Source organism: Brachyistius frenatus, unplaced genomic scaffold (genome assembly GCF_029030835.1).
Source record: "Brachyistius frenatus isolate BFR_SWC_R1_liver_20210118 unplaced genomic scaffold, ASM2903083v1 Contig_96, whole genome shotgun sequence".
Lineage (NCBI taxonomy): Eukaryota > Metazoa > Chordata > Actinopteri > Embiotocidae > Brachyistius > Brachyistius frenatus.
In genome coordinates this window covers 813659-831827 of record NW_027210695.1, presented here as the reverse complement: position 1 = coordinate 831827, position 18169 = coordinate 813659, and the positions used below count along the sequence as shown (strand labels likewise).

At 42.4% G+C, this 18169-nt stretch overlaps 1 protein-coding gene across 2 annotated transcripts in view; it reads right to left on the bottom strand.

Moving 5' to 3' along the window:
* The window catches only part of chrm2a (cholinergic receptor, muscarinic 2a), a 68401-nt gene that overhangs the window by 23848 nt on the left and 26384 nt on the right, over positions 1-18169 (bottom strand). For both annotated transcript variants that reach the window (XM_069711049.1, XM_069711051.1), the window contains exon 2: positions 14752-14902. The gene's annotated coding sequence lies outside the window, so the exon portion shown is untranslated. The remainder of the gene's footprint in view (positions 1-14751; positions 14903-18169) is intronic.

The following is an 18169-nucleotide window of genomic DNA, read 5'->3' as shown; positions in this document are numbered from 1 at the left end:
CTCGAGCAAACTCGCATGTTAAATTTCAACTAAGAGCTAGTGCATGTGCACACGCTGTATTCTGCACATCACATCCCCCTTCCGTGTGTGTGTGTGTGTGTGTCAGTATGTATATTGAAATGAACAATTGGGAAGCTCTCGGATACAGTCATGAAAGGACCATTATCAATGACCCCTTCAGTAATAAAAAGCAGCAGCATTGTGTGTGAAAGACTGGGGAGGCTGTATTGAGAAGCCAGACTTCAGGAATGGGTCACTGCACACTCCTAACAGAGGGCTCCTCAAAGCCATTTTCCTCTGCCAGCTTCTGTCTTCCAAGGATGATTTTTTTTTTTTGTCCTCGCTACACATTTCACTGATGTAATTGCCAGCAGTTCACAAATGCATATTTTGTTAGTTGCTAAGAATCGAGACAAATAGGCACAGTGTGGTATTTGATCATTCTGCTGATAAAGTTTAAGGGAAAATTAAAAAATGGTTGAAAAATACTTTTTGTTTTTAAAGCAGAACTGGCTGGAATCTGATGATGGAATTCAGATCAGTGTGGGCTGCAAATCTGAAAGTTCACTGGGCACTCAATGCGTTTTGAAGATGTATACTGAAAGTCGGTTGTTATTAAGGTACCCAGAATGCCTTGGTTGTATATTAAGTTTCCTTTTTATAGCACGAGACGAAAAAAAACTCCTGCGATTACTGGTCCGATCAACAGTTCATTGTCTTGGATCTCTATGCTTTCCTTGTCTCTCTCTGCTCTCCGCTCACCCCAACCTATTGAGGCAGATGGCCGGTTCTGTTGGAGGTTTCTTCCTGTTTAAAGGGAATTTTTCCTTCCCACCGTTGGAGGTTTTCTCCCTTTTTAAAGGGGAGGTGTTTTTTTTTCTTCTTCCTAGCTTACGTGGGAATTGTTGGGTTCCTCCTGTATAATGTTGTAAGGGCTTTACTGTGTTAAGTGCCTTGAAATAACCTGTTGCGAATTTGCACTATACAAAATAAGTGACAAAAAGACATTAAAACAGGCTGTCCTCCTCTAAAACACGGCTGTTCGGGTCGTCTGCGCATGCGGACTAATGCGACCCATATTTACAGTTACTATGACCTCTAGTGGCTGTAGTTATGATGGCAGCAATGGAGAAAGTCAGGTGACGAGATCGGGTATGGTTGGATGGACGAGTTACGTAACGTAACTTGCAAAACAAACGTACTTATTTTAACCCAACTAAATAGTTTTGGTGCCCGAACCTTAAGAATTTGTGATGTGTTACCGTGACGACAAAGGTCCAGTAGGCAAATTAATTTTCGTAAAGCTTAAATATTGCCCTGTTGACAAGAATGCAACTAATATTTGTGTTGTAAATAGAGAAGGCAACACCTCGGTTTTCCATCTGAAACCTCAGCGTCACCTTGTGACCACATGTTGGACCATTTAGTGGTTTAAATACCATATCAAATACTGAGGCGCATAATAATTACTATTGATACAGATGGCACAAAATCATGCAGGAGTAAATGAAGTGTCTGAACAGTATATTTGACAGAACTATATGTTGGAATATTGATCTGATAGAAGATTTTCCTCTCTGCTGGCTATCAGTTTGGCTGAGATGAATTGGACTCCGGTGGTAATGGCTGGCGAAACAATGATTTTTCCATTCTGCTGGAGTCAAAGAGAGGGGAAAGGGGGCATTTGAGAAATGACCAAAGTAGGAAATGTTGACCACATCCAATTAAATCAGCATGTCTTTGCTCCTTCAGTACCAACTGCATCGGAGGGAAAAAAAACAAAAATAACACAAACTCCCTCAGCAAGAAAATCATGAGGGACATCACCAAGAGCTCCCGACACAACCACCGCACAATCATTACTCGGTACTGCCGCATCCTTACACTCATGTGCAGGAGTTACACTGGAATGAAATGGTAAATTTGCCATTTTGTTGCACCCAATTTAGCTCAGCCTTTCCTTTTCAGAGGTGTACTGAGCTGAGACAGCCAGCATCATTGCACTAGTTGTAAAGTTGCAGACCACAGAGCCATTATGGGAAAATGTTGCATATTTCGCAATGACTGAACCCAAGAAAATCTTGACTCTATTCCGTGTAAGCAAGTGAGGGGACCGAGATCTGATCTCTCGAACTTTGCATTTATTCCTACTGGTGAATTCCTGCTTTTTGCTCCTGCTGCAATCTTCATCACACAGTCAGAGTTTGTCGAATTCTTGCGCCATATCTGGACAATCATTTTTCTGCCTGAATTTCTGAAACCAATCAGATCAGCGAAGTCCGGAGGGATACCCTTCCCATATTCACCTCCATGACCCTGCATATAATGAAGACATTTATGGTTGACGGGAGTTCCAGGACTACTTAAACCAAGAAATGTCTCGCACGATACAAATACATTTTAAAAGGATAAAAAAAATGTGTCCTTTTGTATGTCCTTCTAACTGTTCTGCTCGGGCGCATAAAACGGCTGCAAATTGTGACTCAAGCTGACAACACTCTCTCACCAGATCAAGGTGAACTCATGTTCTACTGCAGAAAAAGGAGAATGTTAGAACAGATGAATAGTCATGTCTGGCGCGTTGCCAGCCTAAGCATCTTAGAAAAAGTTATTGAACAATGTCTTGTTGCTACCATCCAGGAGTGGGATTACTTAATACGATTACCAGGGCTGCCAAATCAACCGTGGTGAATGTGGCTCATAATTTACAGTGAGGAGATGAGGAAGGTGTATGACGGAGATTAGAAAAGGTGAAATCCAGTGAGCCATTCACAGTATGCCATCCCCTTCCCCACCCTGAGTCTTGTGTTCTTAAGAAACCTGAAACGGTACTTAACATTTGTTTTATTCTTCTTGGAATTTTCTTTGAATATGGTATGAACATCACGTTGCTTGTTTTCTCATTTAAAGGGCCAGTTCGCCCACATTAGTTCATATTTAGACGAGCATACATTTCAACCTGGCAAAGAAGTGTGTATTTTCACTTTTAGTTGCCAATGTGTGTCCATCTGCGAAATTTCTAATGATCACAAGTTTTTTTTTTGCTCTATTTTAGTCCTCTCCACCTTCTAATGGTCTCTTCATCTGCTAAATTCTCCACTTTGATCATGAGCTGTTTGCTAAATTTGTCCTTTGGCAAGCAGAGTAATGTTTTTTTTGTAGGTTTGTCACTGTGAGCAGCTTTACATTGATCCTCAGTCATTGTATCCATTGTTGGTATTAACAATTATTACAGAAGCTTTAACAAACACCTCTAGTTGAACGTGTTACCTAATGTAAAAAGGGAATAGTTCTGGAAAGAGACGTTTGCTTTTTGACGCAAGGAGAAACATAAAAAATGTCATTTAATATCACAATTGCTGCATGATAGAAACGGTGAGCTGGAATGTATGTTTGGTGAACTAACTCTTTAACCGCTGGCCTCTGACTGGCGAGTAGAGAGTGAGGATTTAATATGGATGACTGAAGTCCTGTCTGACCAAACATGACAGTCAACTAGACTGTACTTTAACCTCCCTCCCCCTCTCTGTCTCTCCCGTCGTGTGGGACCCCATTCATTTTCATCACACGTCACATAGATGCTGACATTTCATTTACTCCACTCCGCTGGGAATCTCCTCAACTCAACTGCAGGTACCTGCAAGATGGGGTAAATCTTCCTAACAGCCATACCCTCAGGGTAAATGAAAGCAACAGTTGGCCCTCTTGAGAAAAATTTGCACTGACTATAATATGCAGAGTGTGCTCTTGGTAATGACCCCACGAAGATGTTTAGTTGTCGTTCATTTTTTTAATAGCTGAATCAGATTTCTCTTAATGAAACCTGAAAATTTCTCCCAGGTGCAGAGTGATCGCAAAGTCTGTGAATTTAAGATGAGAGAAGTAATTTATGATGCATCTGTTTTCTGGATGCTTTGACTCTTTTTGAACCCTTATTTTAAGTCCCTTTGCTCGAGCCGTCGTAATCATCATCCAGCTAATGTATTTTTTTAGGTCATCTGAATATGATGCAATCGACAGCTGTGCTTTAGTGACGTGTTCATCTCAATGCACACTATACCTATTTTTGCACAAGTAAAAGCCCCCATTGCACATTTTTTGAGGCTTTACTGAAAACTTGGTTTCCACTTAGATGAGCTATCGTGTGTTATAGTATTTTGTGTCAAGAAATTCAATCTGTATCTCAAAAGCTGCACGTGTCTAGTACTCAAACTGTTTCATGAAAGAGTGTGCAAAGTCAGGGCCACCTGAAAGACTAAAAGATAATAAGATCTCCAATGTGATACACAAAAAGTCTTTAAATGTAAAAAAAAAAAAAACACCAAAAAAAAGCGCTAGTTTCTGTATTGCCTACATCCCAAGGAGAGAAATGAGGCTGATCTTGGAGGAAGGTGGCCATCCATCAGCAATTTCTCCGTTTATCAGCCTGCCCGAGTCGATATGCACAGTGATGTCAGGCATTAATCAAATGCTGACACCTCACATTCAGGACTGAGACGTGTACCCTTTTCTCTCACCCAAAATCGGCTCATTGTCCTGCTGAGGCTCTCTGGCTGCAGATTGAAGGCCTCGCGTTGCTGTGCGCCGACATCACGCCACTGGAGAATGTGGAGAGACCACGCACGGAAACATCCAGAGAAGCGCCGTGTTAAGTTCTGTGCGTCGGATCCTTCGTTACAGTTTTATTTTCACAAATGTGTTGCAGAAGTGCCCTGAGAGGCTGCCCTCTCACCAGAGAGCAGAGACGAGAAGAAGAGTGACATTTACTGCGTGTCACTGTGCCAGGAATAATCCTGTCACAGAAAATGTGGTGGGACAGGGAGCGAGAGCTTCTCGGTTCATTTTCTCTTCTTCTAGACTCCCCACCGGCCGCTCACTCATTCTGTTTAGAAATTACTAAGTGCTATTGATGTGCTGAATCGAAACCCTCACAGGAGTGAGGGCTGTCATAAATTGAACATCTTGGACACCGTGTGGCTGGCTGAAACTCTCCACGGGTCTATATTCATGTCAAAACATTGATCTAACACGGGCAGCCAAAGGTTCGGCTATGTAGAGCAAAAATTGAAGAAAACTCTGTCACTGATGCGAGTGCTTGATTCGGCCTCGGAGTGCTTTAACTCCTGTGGCTGATCGTGAAAACCCTTTGGAGGACTTGAATTTTTCAGATGGATGAGTATCTGGATACGAAATAGCAGGGAGGCAGATGTAACCCTGCAACAAATCCCTGTTATGTACTCTACTGTCAGAGAACGAGGATGTTCTGGGTCTGCTCTTTGTTGAACTCTGGTCCTCCTTGCTATTATTTTGTGGTCACAGTGGGACGTTTCACACAAACAGAAAACTCGAAGTTAGTGTCACAGTTGCACTTTTTAAAGGGAGTTTTCCCCTCAAATTCTTTTAATTCTTTCTGTTTGAGTAATTCCCATGAAAAGTGTGGAACTTTTAAAATGAAAAGCTGATTCTCGATGGACAGCAGAATTTCCAAAAAGTAAACATGTATACATCAGGTTATTGGGTTATTGAGACAGAGCAGACGATAACATGAACAGAGTGAAAATTAGCTTTCCTGTCCCCAAACAGAATTCAACCGAACTTTCTTGCTTTGTAATTAATCACAGACTTGTGTTGAAATGAGGGATAAACGAGCTTTATATTTTGGCAATCACAACCATAATTGAAACATTCTTACGTTGGCACACTACTTGGCTCCTCTGTTGTTTTTATTAACCTTTTTAGTGTCATTATTTCCATGGTATAAAAACAGGTTTTCTTCACTCTTTTTTTATTTTTACGATTTTGATACGCGTTCTTTATTGTTCGGCCCATCCAGGCTGTGAGTGAAGACTGAACAAAGTTTTACGCCGAGGTTCGGGAACAAAATCGTGAGAAATGTCAGCGTCGATGCAATTATAGGTGGCACACGTTCTCTCTTTCACACAGCTGACATCTTGAAGAGAAGGAAGTCACGCAGAAAATTGCATTTTTCATGATGCCCATACACATGGGCTGGATGTAACGTGTATGGAAATTCCAATGCCTCAGACTCTCCTCGTTACTGAGTCGGTGAAAATAGGAAAAAGGCTCGTAATAAAAAATGCCTCAGACTCTCCTCGTTACTGATTCGGTGAAAATAGGAAAAAGGCTAGTAATAAAAGATTGTTTAAGATAAGTGCAGTGCATGTGCACTGACAGGTAATGTGTGTTTTTACGAGAGCATCCGTTTTAATGATAATGGCCACAATGAACGGTAATGATGTCAGAGGGCAGCTTCATCGTGTCCCACTGCTCATGTTCAGATGACCAGCCACTCGTTATGATGGCTCCAACCCCCCCCCCCCCCTCCCGCAGATGAATGGTGTACAAACATAATACCTTTAGTCATTACCCAACCAGAGCACTGTGTAGATTGATCTGCTAATGTCCTCTGTTAGCAGCTCCTTGGCCAGGATCATATTGGAGATAAAACCAGTGTCTTCCAAAAATTCCCATGTGACGTTTCAAAACTGAAATGAACACATCTGCCACTTAATGCTTGTTAAAAGTATGCAGCGGAAGCTTTTAAATTTTTTTTTTTTTAAACAGGATCTTGGAGGAAGAGTCAATTCAGTGTTATGAATGAAGTGATTTAGATTCATGCAAGTTAGGAATCATTAGAGAAAAATGTTTGCCCAATCTTGAGGTGATATCTCTAAGAACTACATCCTAATGTGACTTCACATCACCATTTAGTCCAATGGTAAAGTCAAGTTGGAAGTAGCGGCCTGTGTGTAGTCGAGGGAGACGAGAATGGTCACGGAGATAAAAAAAAAAAAAATTCAATTTCTATCATCAAAAACCTTGACCTTTCTTAAACTTCAGCCAAGTGTTTCAGTTGCCCAAACACTTACCACAGTTTGTTTGCCACAACATGACCTTTCCTTCATCTTAATCATACAGTAGTTTCCAGTCACAGTTAGTGCAGAAAGCGATGTTGTTGATCAACTCAAAGATGTGTTTTTCCACTTGTTACTACAGTTGAATGTTGCAGAGTTTTAAACTAGAAAGCTGTTTTCGATCTGTTGAAGAGGGAACGTTTCTGAGGTCACTGAAAATCAGATTTTGAAGGGACAGGCCTCAGAGCATGATTTGTGACATCACAAACCACCTGAAAGCAAATCTTAATCGACTTCAACGCACACAAATACGATGTGAAAACTGCAAACTTTCAGTGCGCGAACACCAAGAATGGACTTTACAGTGAAGTAAGAGACATCTTCATCCAACAGTTAAACTTTACAAATGAAATATATTTGCAAATTCACAGATTCTTCCACTGAGACATTTTAAAGCAGAGTATTCTATATACATCTTAAAACATGTCTGGAGGGTAACTTTAAAGAAGGTAAAAAAAAAAAATGCATACACTGACACACTCCTTGCCCACACATAGTTGGTGGGTGCCTTGCTAGTTAGCTACAGTTTACAGCCTGTGTGTGTGCCAGAGAATACAGCTCGATCTGTCCAACATCACACTCCTACCATGAACAGAGCTTAGACCCGAGGCCCATTTGCGTAAACCAGGAGGTTTCGAGTTGGTTTTCACCAGCTGAACATCATTAACAAAATCTCTGTCTGTGCGACTGACCTCTTGCTCCTGGATTTCTGTTAAGCTGCGTCCCATTCTCAAGTCCGATCTCTTCCTAATGTGACTGCGGCTTGCACAGTCATGTCTTTCCCCTCTTCCTCATGTGGAGGACAAATCTATATGACATGAATAATTCACAGTGCCGATACGAGTCAGCTGAATGGATCAATCATCACGTGCTGTATAAATGGTTGCGTGTGAAATGCGTGTTTGATGGGGAGGAGGCTTCAACAATCTCCACGGCTGAACACGGAAGGATTCGGGAACACGTGTTCGGCTGAAAGCACTGTGAATAAAACCTGAGGCAAATACGGCGTGATAAATGGCTTTTATTACAAGCCAAAAGGTCGCATGTTACAATCAAGCAGATATTTGGAGATCTTCCCTTTCCCTAGAAATTCCCATGGGGCCAAGTCAGAAACAGAACTGTAATCAATGACCTGGTTGCAATAATTACTGTTTACTTTAGCTCATTATTCCCAGAGCTTTGATTAAGCAATAGCCCTTAAGTGAAGGATATGTGGCCTTAATTGGTGGTTGCCAGGACACGTATCTCCAGCTTCTGTTGTGATGCACGTCGGGGAGGAATGGAGGTCAGGAAGTAGAAAGACTCCTCGAGTAGCTATTCTCGGCCGTGCCTTGGAGTCACTCCGGTTCTCTAATTGTCCGAGTCAACATGTGACCAGAGATGAACGGTGGTCCTTTTTCATCCAGCGAGGCAAACAACAAACACTGCACACATGCTTCACGCAGCGGAAGAGAATGGCTCATATGTTGACATTTACAACCTAATTAAAACCAAGAAGGGAAGTGATCCACACAGGGTCAGAGGCTCATTACACACAGGTAGTAACACACAAAACAAACAACCATGCAAGTGCTCGCAGCAGACAACGACACCAACCTACACACTGTTTAGCCACTGCGCACATTTAGCCGAGCGTCGCTACTCCCACCCCAGCTGGAAAACCTCCTCATTTCAATCACTAAAATCCTCAGATGATTAAAATATATTGCCGTGTCAGAGAAATTCATACTATTCATAATATTAAAGATGTATGTATGCACATAAATTCCCCAGTGCCTCCTGCGATTTGATTAGGAGCTGAGAGGGTGTTGAAAAGAAAAATGTAAGTAACAAATAAAACGTATCAAAGGTGGAATTTTAAAGAGAACAAAGTTGTTCTGAGAAAACAATTTGCACATCATTGTTACTTGTTCACAAGCGCGCGCGCGCACACTAAACTACCCAAGGGTGAGCAGAGTCTGCTGTCACATTGGACTTGTCAAGCAGGAATGTGCCTCTCAGCCACTTGGTTTCACTTTCGCTGGCAACGGTGGACACAAGCTGAGCTCCACAGTCTTCAGGGTGAAGGACCTTTTGAATGCAAAGAGCAACAGTTGCACTGCAGCTTTTTTTTTTTTTTCTCATTTGTCTTTTTTTCACTCGACTGGAAACCAAAACGGCTGAAAACCTGACATACATTTTTTTATAATTTACCGTATAGATGTTGGAAATATTATCAGGGCGATTCAGTTGCTGTGTTGCAAATAACACACTTCCCTTAGCACACTAACAAATAGTGATCTTGCATGTTAGGACTCTTACCCGTGTAGCGCAGGGTTTTGACAGAGTAGTGTTATTGTAAACATGAACATGTTGGAAACACACTGACAGGAAATAACCTCAGCATGTGAACACATCACCTGCCAAAATATCTGCAGCTTTAATTATTTCACCCAGAAATCAATGTGTTTTCGTACCCTATGTTTAACACTCAATAGACACACTGATTCTTTTGTCCAGCAGCATTAGTGAAAAATAAACCTTTTTGTTGTGTTCAGGAACAGCTGCAACTTCCTCAGAAGCCTTCATTTGAAAATTATTTACGGCGGTGGCCCCGCCCCTTTCTGCATGTAGCCACACTGCGATAACTCGTGGAAAAATTTTATTGACTGAGAATTTTATGAGAAAGTTGAGCAGGAGTCTATGGAGCCGGAGGCTTTTTGGAGCCACTTCTGGAGGCACTCGGTGGCATCGCAGTTTAAGACACTTCTGCATCTGCGTCATTTTTCAGACCCAGAAGCTACAGCCCATTTTAATATACAGTGTATGGTTAGTATACAAGTACGCCATTCAGAACACAGAAAGAGTCTATATAAGAAACTCAATGTATCCTCGCTTTGCTGTGACGGCAATGTAACTGCATCCCCGAAGCTTCAAACATTGAAAAATGCTTTTGAGTCCTTCCCTGTGAAGAACAAAACATTCTACATCACAATTTAGTCAAAGCCTCCCACAACCGCATCCGCAAATACTCGGTGATGGTACGCCATGCTGTGTTTGCTTGTGCACAACCTCCTGCTATGACACTCTGCACATTGAGTAAAGGAAAGAAAATACCATCCAACAAACCAGTCCCCCACTTTATTGTTGCTCTTGTATTCTTTCACTTCACACTATTAGGTGAGGGCAAAATCATGCTTCGTTTGAACGCTATAATACAATACCTGATACAGATGTGGCGTTACAGTCCATTGAGAATATCTTTACTGCAGTAGATATTTAACATTTCGTCTTTTCATGTGCATCCACATTCCTGCGACTAAATAGGTGCTTGTTAAGTGTGTGTGTTAATCATGTGACACTAGCTTTCCCTGTCTTATTTCCATGGGTAATTGGCTATGCAGCACATGGAACCAGAGACGACACCGAGGAAGGGGAACAAGGGGATGGAAAAAACCGCGACCACTGAAGCGTGTCAAACGTTTCCCTCTTCTTCCCTCCATTCAATTACTGTATCTTGTTTACTTATTAATTTTTTGTGTGTGTTTTCCTTCTCCTCAAACGCTCCATAATCTGTCCAGCCATTTATTACTTTTGTGTATCTCGGCCCGTGCAGGTCTTTCCTCCATCTGTCTTTCGCCTCTCTCCTTAATTTATTTTCCTCCTTGTTCTCACTCCTACTCAGTCTGAGAGTGCAACCCATATCTCGATTAAACCTCTGGAAACGCCTGTGCAATTTCCTGGAAGATTATAGTGATGGATTTACTCAATATCAATCAGAGCAAATGTGGGGCTCGAAATAGCCCTCCACTATTGCCAAGAGATGTTTTTGAGCAGTGGACAAAGATCCCAACAGAATTTTTTTTTTTTCCAGTCATGTGCCTGCATACCTTCAACTTTTTCTTTTAACCATTTTTTCGCGAGCGTTTCTTTCATAACATAATTGTCACTGTAGGTTTCATGTGATTGAAAACAACATTTTTGACCATGATTATAAAACTGACATCACAGCAGTGCACTACCTGACAGCAGTCACGTTAGATGAAGATGAGCTGTTCCCCCAGTGACTCCTCATCTAATTCAACTAGTCTTTCACTTGCTCCCTCCGAGGCGCTCTGAATGAGGTCACGTTCTCGTGACCCCGGGGCATTATTACCCTGTAATCATGTGTTGCTCTGCATGCCTACATTTGTTATTTCTCGCTGACAGCCTAATGTTAGAAGAAAGCAATTTTACCTGATGGATGATCATAAGATGGGGAGAGGCTATATCAGCTTCATGCCTCACCAGTGAATTATGCACAACGAAATCCCGTAGAAGCCCGAACCGGCTGGCTGCAATACCTGCCGCCTAAAATATACTGCCTGTCGGTGCGCGTCACAGGCTGGGTGTTATTGCCGGAGCTGTGAGAACTTTTCGCCTTGTCAGAATGTGCAAGAAGCCTATTTATTTCCATAGTGTTTACTTGTCCTCTTAAATCAAATAAGCTGTCAGTCCTTACATTACCACAGCGCTATGAAAAATGGTTGACTTATTTTCAAGCAGCCACAGCCTGGACTTCTGATTCGCGGGGTCTCAGGCCATTCATGATCACAGAAAAAAAAATTGGCGCCGCTCCTCCGGCCTGCACTTCGTCTGTTGGCAGCAATAGGGATAATGTGTCAAAGTGGGGCTTCTCAATCTTGTCACTTTAAGTGCAATCAATACTTCTTCCCCACCTACCGAACGGCTCTCAATACCAGTCCGTCCCACCTCCCTGCCTCTCTTCTCCTCGCACAAGGCTGAACATTTCAATCAATATCTGACTAGAGGCTAAAAACATCTGCAGAACCAAAAAAAAGCGAGAGAATTAAATGCTTTACAACATACTGGAGACGACAACGCGATGGGAACAAAAAAAATAGCATTCTCAGTGACAGTAAAGTCTGTAAATACCATGTTTGTGTGGCGTAAATGCCTCACGACTCTGAAAACAGCACCACACTTTTAGGATTAAATTTCTGTCATAATCAAACAACCTGTAATTTATGCTCAATTCAGTTAAATAAATCAAACGCCAAATCACAGCTCAATTACAACTTCAACACAATTGGCTGAAGAGGATTTTGTGCTTTGCGTGCATTTTTGTGTTTTAAACAGTGTTCTCCACTGTGAACGTGTCGGCCCCGCTGCCTCATACATCACCGCGGACTATTCTCAATGTATGACCTGCCGTCGGCTTCAAGACGGCTCCAATCCATAACAGCCAGCCTCTGGCCAACGTATCTGTAATTTAGTCCACCTAAAAAATTCAACAAGCCCGCAGACAGGTTTGAGGTTTTGCCATTGTAGGTGCTTGGCCCTGGAAACGATTGTATTAATTGCCTCGGGAATTATGAGACACAGACCTCCACTCCCTCATGCATATTTGACACTTCTAGCGGCACGCTCGAGCCTGTGTTTGCAGCTAATGGATGGTGTTTGGCGCCGCGTTGCATATGTATTAGCTACCAAGTTATGAGTGGGTATGTGGCGAGCATCCCCCCCCCCCCCTCCATATGCACGCCTATCTGTCTGAGCTAGAGTGTCTGTTATCTTGAGCCAGCCAGGGTTAGTGTGGGACTGTGTGGTCGGGTTGCTGGTTCCTAATTGGTGTGACTGCTCCCACTACTCTTGCCCTCAAAGGCTGGCGCTGGCCTCTTCTGTTAATCTGTGCCAGGGAATTTGGCTCGCCTGACAACGAACTGACCTGACGGTCCTTTGGGTGTTTTGTTGCGAGCAAACATCCACACAGAAAAGGAGTAAAAACGGATAGATATGGATCCACTAAAACACAAGAACACGCACAAAGGAACACAAACTCTCAAGCAAATGAGAGCCACAGACAAGACAAGTGCACGCACACGCACAGCTACACAAAATCTGAGTTCAAAGAGCTGTAATTCCATTTGAGATATGGTTCTGGACAGCCTCGCGATGATGAAGAGGGAGAGCTCTTGACAGTGTTAGTGGAACAGCATCAAACAGTGGTGTGAGTGTCTGTGCGTACATGCAGATGCCACATCTGCTGATAATGTCCACACACGCACGCACGCACGCACGCAGAGTCCTCGAGTGAGAAGTGAGGCTGTTGATATCAAGTGCTCGCACATCGCTGTACATGGTGTCCATTTTGTCTGCAGAGATCGTCTGGCACGACCGAGTGACATCTGATCTGACGGCTTTTGAAGCCTCTGAACATGATGCACAGCCTTGGAAACATATTCCTGTCTAATCATATGTGCAAATGATTTCAATAAAGGAGGCTGACAGAGGATTTGCTACAAAATCATGCACTATTCATTTATAGTGCACTGAAGCAACGGCTTTTGGCATCGACGCTCCGTCCTCTGATAGAAAACACCAGTTGTCAACTCGGAGGCGTACAGGGAGAGGAATGCAAAGCTCACAAAACGATCATGATGAGATAGTGCTGCTGCAGATTGGTGCTTTATGAGCTATTAAACTTGTAAACTGACCAAAGCTGTACAAACCAGAAAAAGAGAACTTCATCCAATCAAAGTGGATTTGCATCTAAGTGGCAAAGATCACTTATTTTAAAGCTACATTTAACAGATTTGTTCAGGGGAACAAGTTGCGAACACAATAGCTGCGCAGTTAACTATTTACACATCCAGCAGACACTGAAAGACTTCAACGTTCAGTTGGGGGTCACGTTACCGTCCTCTGTCTTGGTCTCCACTAACGCCTGAGGGAAATGTCTTTCCCTTCAGCCGCTAAACTCTCCACTATATTCTCCAGCTCGTCGCTAGATGTGTCTGTCAGCTGTTCAGTGTTGGTACGCCGCCTGCTGCTGCTGTTGGAAGTGAAGTTGACAGGTGCACTGAGACTGAACCCAAACAGTACAGTTACAGGCCCCAAAACGGTGAACGGAAAGATGCTCGAATGCTCCGTAGGTCATAAAGGTTGATAAATAAGGATTATTAGGGCTTTAAAAATATAAAAAGTACTGAAAACTGATTCAGATCGGAAAGCGAGCCTCATTTCCACTTCAAAAAAGGACTTCACTGTAATTGCAGCGCTGTAGAGTTTCAAATGATTTCAGGTCAAAACTGTTTATACGATGTGCTGTATTTACAGTTCAGTATGTACGACCATGACTGGCTACTTACCTGAGATTATCCAAATTTTTGTGGTACCGTTAACCCTGCCCACCTTGTGCTCTGAAGCCTCCTGACTGAGCACCGAGTGTTCGAGGTCTCAGTGTGAGGATTCACATTTCTCCTGTTACTTCATGGTCGAGAGCTCATTTGTATCTGCTGATGCAGGCCGAGGTCTCGTAAGTCGTCCGCAACATTTTTAGCGTGCAAAAATGTAGGTAGTAAAAATATCAGATTTAATGTGGCAGTCTGAAACACATTCAAAATACTACCTTTAAATACTTGAAGATGGAGGGTGAATACATTTAGTAATCAGTGCCTGGTGAATTTATTCATGTAAATGTCAGTGTATGTACATTTCAATATTGAGATTTCAGTTGAAATTAATCGTGAGCATTAACCCACAGCAAGAAAAAAGAGCATACAGGATGTAAAAAAAAAACACAAATCCTTTCAAATAAAATTAAAAGCATCCACGAGTGCAGAGGGGGGGACAGGGGAGGGGTAGCGGGGCTGCAGATGCCTCACTTACAATATTTGAACAGACGGGGCACAATTTGGAAATGACTCATTCAGAAATCACGGCTGAAGATCAGTTTGTCTCTTCTGGGGTTTGATAGTCTGAGTGTCAGGAGTACACACCATCACCACTGTGTGTGTGTGTGTGTGTGTGTGTGTGTGTGTGTGTGTGTACTTACAGTGAGTGTTAAGCAGTCCCTTGGGCTTCCTCGCACTTGGTTGACATATTCAGAGGGTGTTCGTTCAGTGTAGCACCAGAGAGGCTTTTTTTTGACGGAGGGAAGCGATGGGTGTGTCTGGCTCCAGCTTCATGGTTGATCGCCATGGTTACTGTAGACAAAGAACAAAGACAAAACAGGATGAGGAATGCATACAAGTGCTAAAGTGCTACTTTCATGTCGTCCCATGACAGAATGCAGATATTTCATGATTCTGCAAAACTCTGGTTATGTTCGATCCTTAACAGCAATACTTTTAGTTGTATTTCTATGAAAGCTGTGCTAAGAAAGCACTTTCTTGCCAAGATTTGGATGAGAAGATCGATACCAGTCCATCTGGTAATAGACAAAAATTGTCTATTAAATATGAAGTTAAATCCAAGAGAGGGTCAGCTGAGTTCACCATAAATCATGGAGACGGATAAAACAGCTGGATTGGCTGTGTCCAAAAGTATCAAAATCCAGCTACTGGCACAATCAACACAATGTCACTAATGTTTATCTGTACAAAAAACTTAAGTGTATTGTTTTGGTTTTACATGAACTGACTCTTGGCTGTAGCTTAATATTTCATGCTGAGACATATTGCTCATTTTGTCACCTCGCTCTCAAAGAAAGCAAACGAGCTGATTTCCCGAAAAGGTCAAACGATTTCTTTAAAGTTTTTGGTTTGATTTGTGTCAAATAAGTTCAGCTTATAACCTACCCATGAATTTTCCTGAACTTTACCCACTGAAGTTGAATAAAAGAAAAAGATGAGAGGGCATGAACTCCAATTTCTACCTCTGATTTGCCACTTCAACCTTTTGCAGACACTTCATTTCCTGCCTTTCCGCTGATTGTACTTTAAACTGTCATGAAACTTATGTATTTCCTTCAACTTCTGCACTGGTCATCCTTGATCCAGAGTCAGTCATGCTGTTTCAAGGGTAGAAAATATTTCAGTCCTCATTCTATAAATTATACAGTGCTCAGTACCTGCGGACCTATAATCCCCGTCATACATAATGTAACCGTCCCGCATGACAACCAAAGAAAATGATGGTGGCTCCGACTGCCTCTGACGTAAATGACTGCGGCCCAGGTTTACTGTACGTGTGCTCCCTGTAGAGGGGCCACAGTCCTCCGAGACCATTATCCCAGAGTGCCTCGGCACTAACAGGCATACCTCATGTTTAAATGCAAAGCTCACCCAGAAGACTTTGTAGGGCAACCGAAGCAGTTCAGCAATCTATTTAACCAAACCTCATTATTAAAAACGACTCCTAACAAGCCGCTGCACGTGTCCTCAGCACAGGAAGAGCAAGAACGAAACAATGTTTAATATAACCCGTTTTTGAGCCGAAGCGGTTAAACAACCTGACCTGAGGGAGCAGTGGGGGAGATGGGAGCAGCTGATAATGGGATAAACCTTAAGCCCCGAGGCCACACTGTTTAGTACACTAAGCCAGTCGGCGCCAGTGAAGAGATGTGGTGTCATGATAACCACTTGTGTTTAGGGCACGTCGCTGCATGGACACGCCGGCCGCTACGGTCTGAAGCACGTCGTTCACCGTCACGACTAATCACAGAGCACAAGAAGGAGGAGAAATCACAGGTCATGAGTTGTTGTTTTTTTTGTTTTGTTTGAACAAAACATCTGCACTGAAGTGACAAAGGTCGTTTCCTGCAGAATGCAAACACCAGCAGGGCTTCAGTGGGTGAAGCGGGAGGATGAAACCCGTCGAGGCTGCGTGATGCATCGCTGTCGTCTCCTGTAGTTAGACAACACATTGTCCAAATGATTTCCCCGTGGGGAAGAATCTGCCTAATGAACTTTGTCTCTGGTGCTCTAATTCATTTATTATGCTAATAGGAAAAGCTGTTAGTCTGATCAGACGTTGCACAAACGTAAGTGTACTTCAATGTTCTCTAATCATGTAGACGATGATTTGACTGCTCCTCGCGATTGTCGCATTATAATACGGTGAAAATTATTCATGAAAATTGTCAGATGATGATGATAAGGGTTTAAAGTATCTAATAGGGAGCTTCGGACGGGGATTGCAATCTTCTTCGCCCAACAGGCAGTTAATTCCCCGGCGAGCAAATCCCAGAATTCTGCTCTGTGAGGCTTAACATATACAGAGATATACTTCAGGTTGATTGGCTTTAGGATGGCACGACCTGAAGATACGTTTCTTCTCCGCTCCGAGCAGCGGACTTGTTGTATGAGTGACGTTAAAAAAAAAAAAAAAAAAGTCGTCCATCACGGTTAGAAAGAAACAGCACTGACCTGGGCGGCTGGCGTTATCCAAACTCCATCACCTTAATCTCCTAAGAATTACTTCAGGAACGCCGATTTAATAAAATGACCAATCATCACTGAGGAGAGCTAAACGTTTGATAAAGAACATGCCTGGACACTGTGGACCATAAAATCCTGATGTGTCTGAGCGCTGGAAAGATTTTGAAACTTTGTCAGCTCGTTACTGAACCAGCTTCCAGCTCAGGAAGTCGGGATTATCGCCTCTGACATTTTCAGATGGTATTAACTGCTGAAATATCACAAACCTGACATTTTTATGTGAGTGTGATCCCTAAACTGAACTAATGTTCCCAAGTTAATCTGATTTACGTCTTTATAGATTTGAAAGGACGTGCCTTAAAGCCGGCTGGGCTGGCGCCTTAATCACCTGACTAGACGACTAAAAACACAGTGGATACCTGTTGGTACACCGTCTGATCTTGAAGGTCATCTCCCAGATTTGTTTAACCAAAACAGTGAAACAGCTACTGGTGTAAAATACACTGGCAAGAAGATCTGCATGTGGCCTGACTCCGAGTCCTGCACATTTGCTGAATGCATTTATTTTTTTTCCTCAATCAGCACTGAATGGAGTTTTTCATTTTCTATTTGATATTTTTAACAAACCAATGTTTTCTTCTCCAGTGTCTTTGCCGGTGCATTGCAACATGTCTTTGCAGTTGATACAGTTTGTGCATTTTTGGGGAGACAAACAAACCTCACTGGGACCCAACTCACAAAAACATTACTCCATTCCTCTCCTAATGGACAAACAATCCACAGAATGCCTTTTTGATTTGAAGTTTCAAGATCACCCAAAGCCTAAAATTTCGAGGACATATATCTATGCATTTCTGGAGATGATGAGGATTTCCAGTTGGATTATTAAAAGCAAGCTAATTATTTTAATTTCCTAGTTAATATTAGTTGGATAAGACTGTATTACTCAGTCTAGTTTGTCATTTTGTTTTCAATTATGCTTCTATCCTGTTTTGTCGTATTTGTTTATGCTTTACAAACTCAAGCCGAAGAGATGTCTTTTAATGCTGTAGTTGAATCAGGAGAAAATCAGGCAGCAATTATTTTGATGAT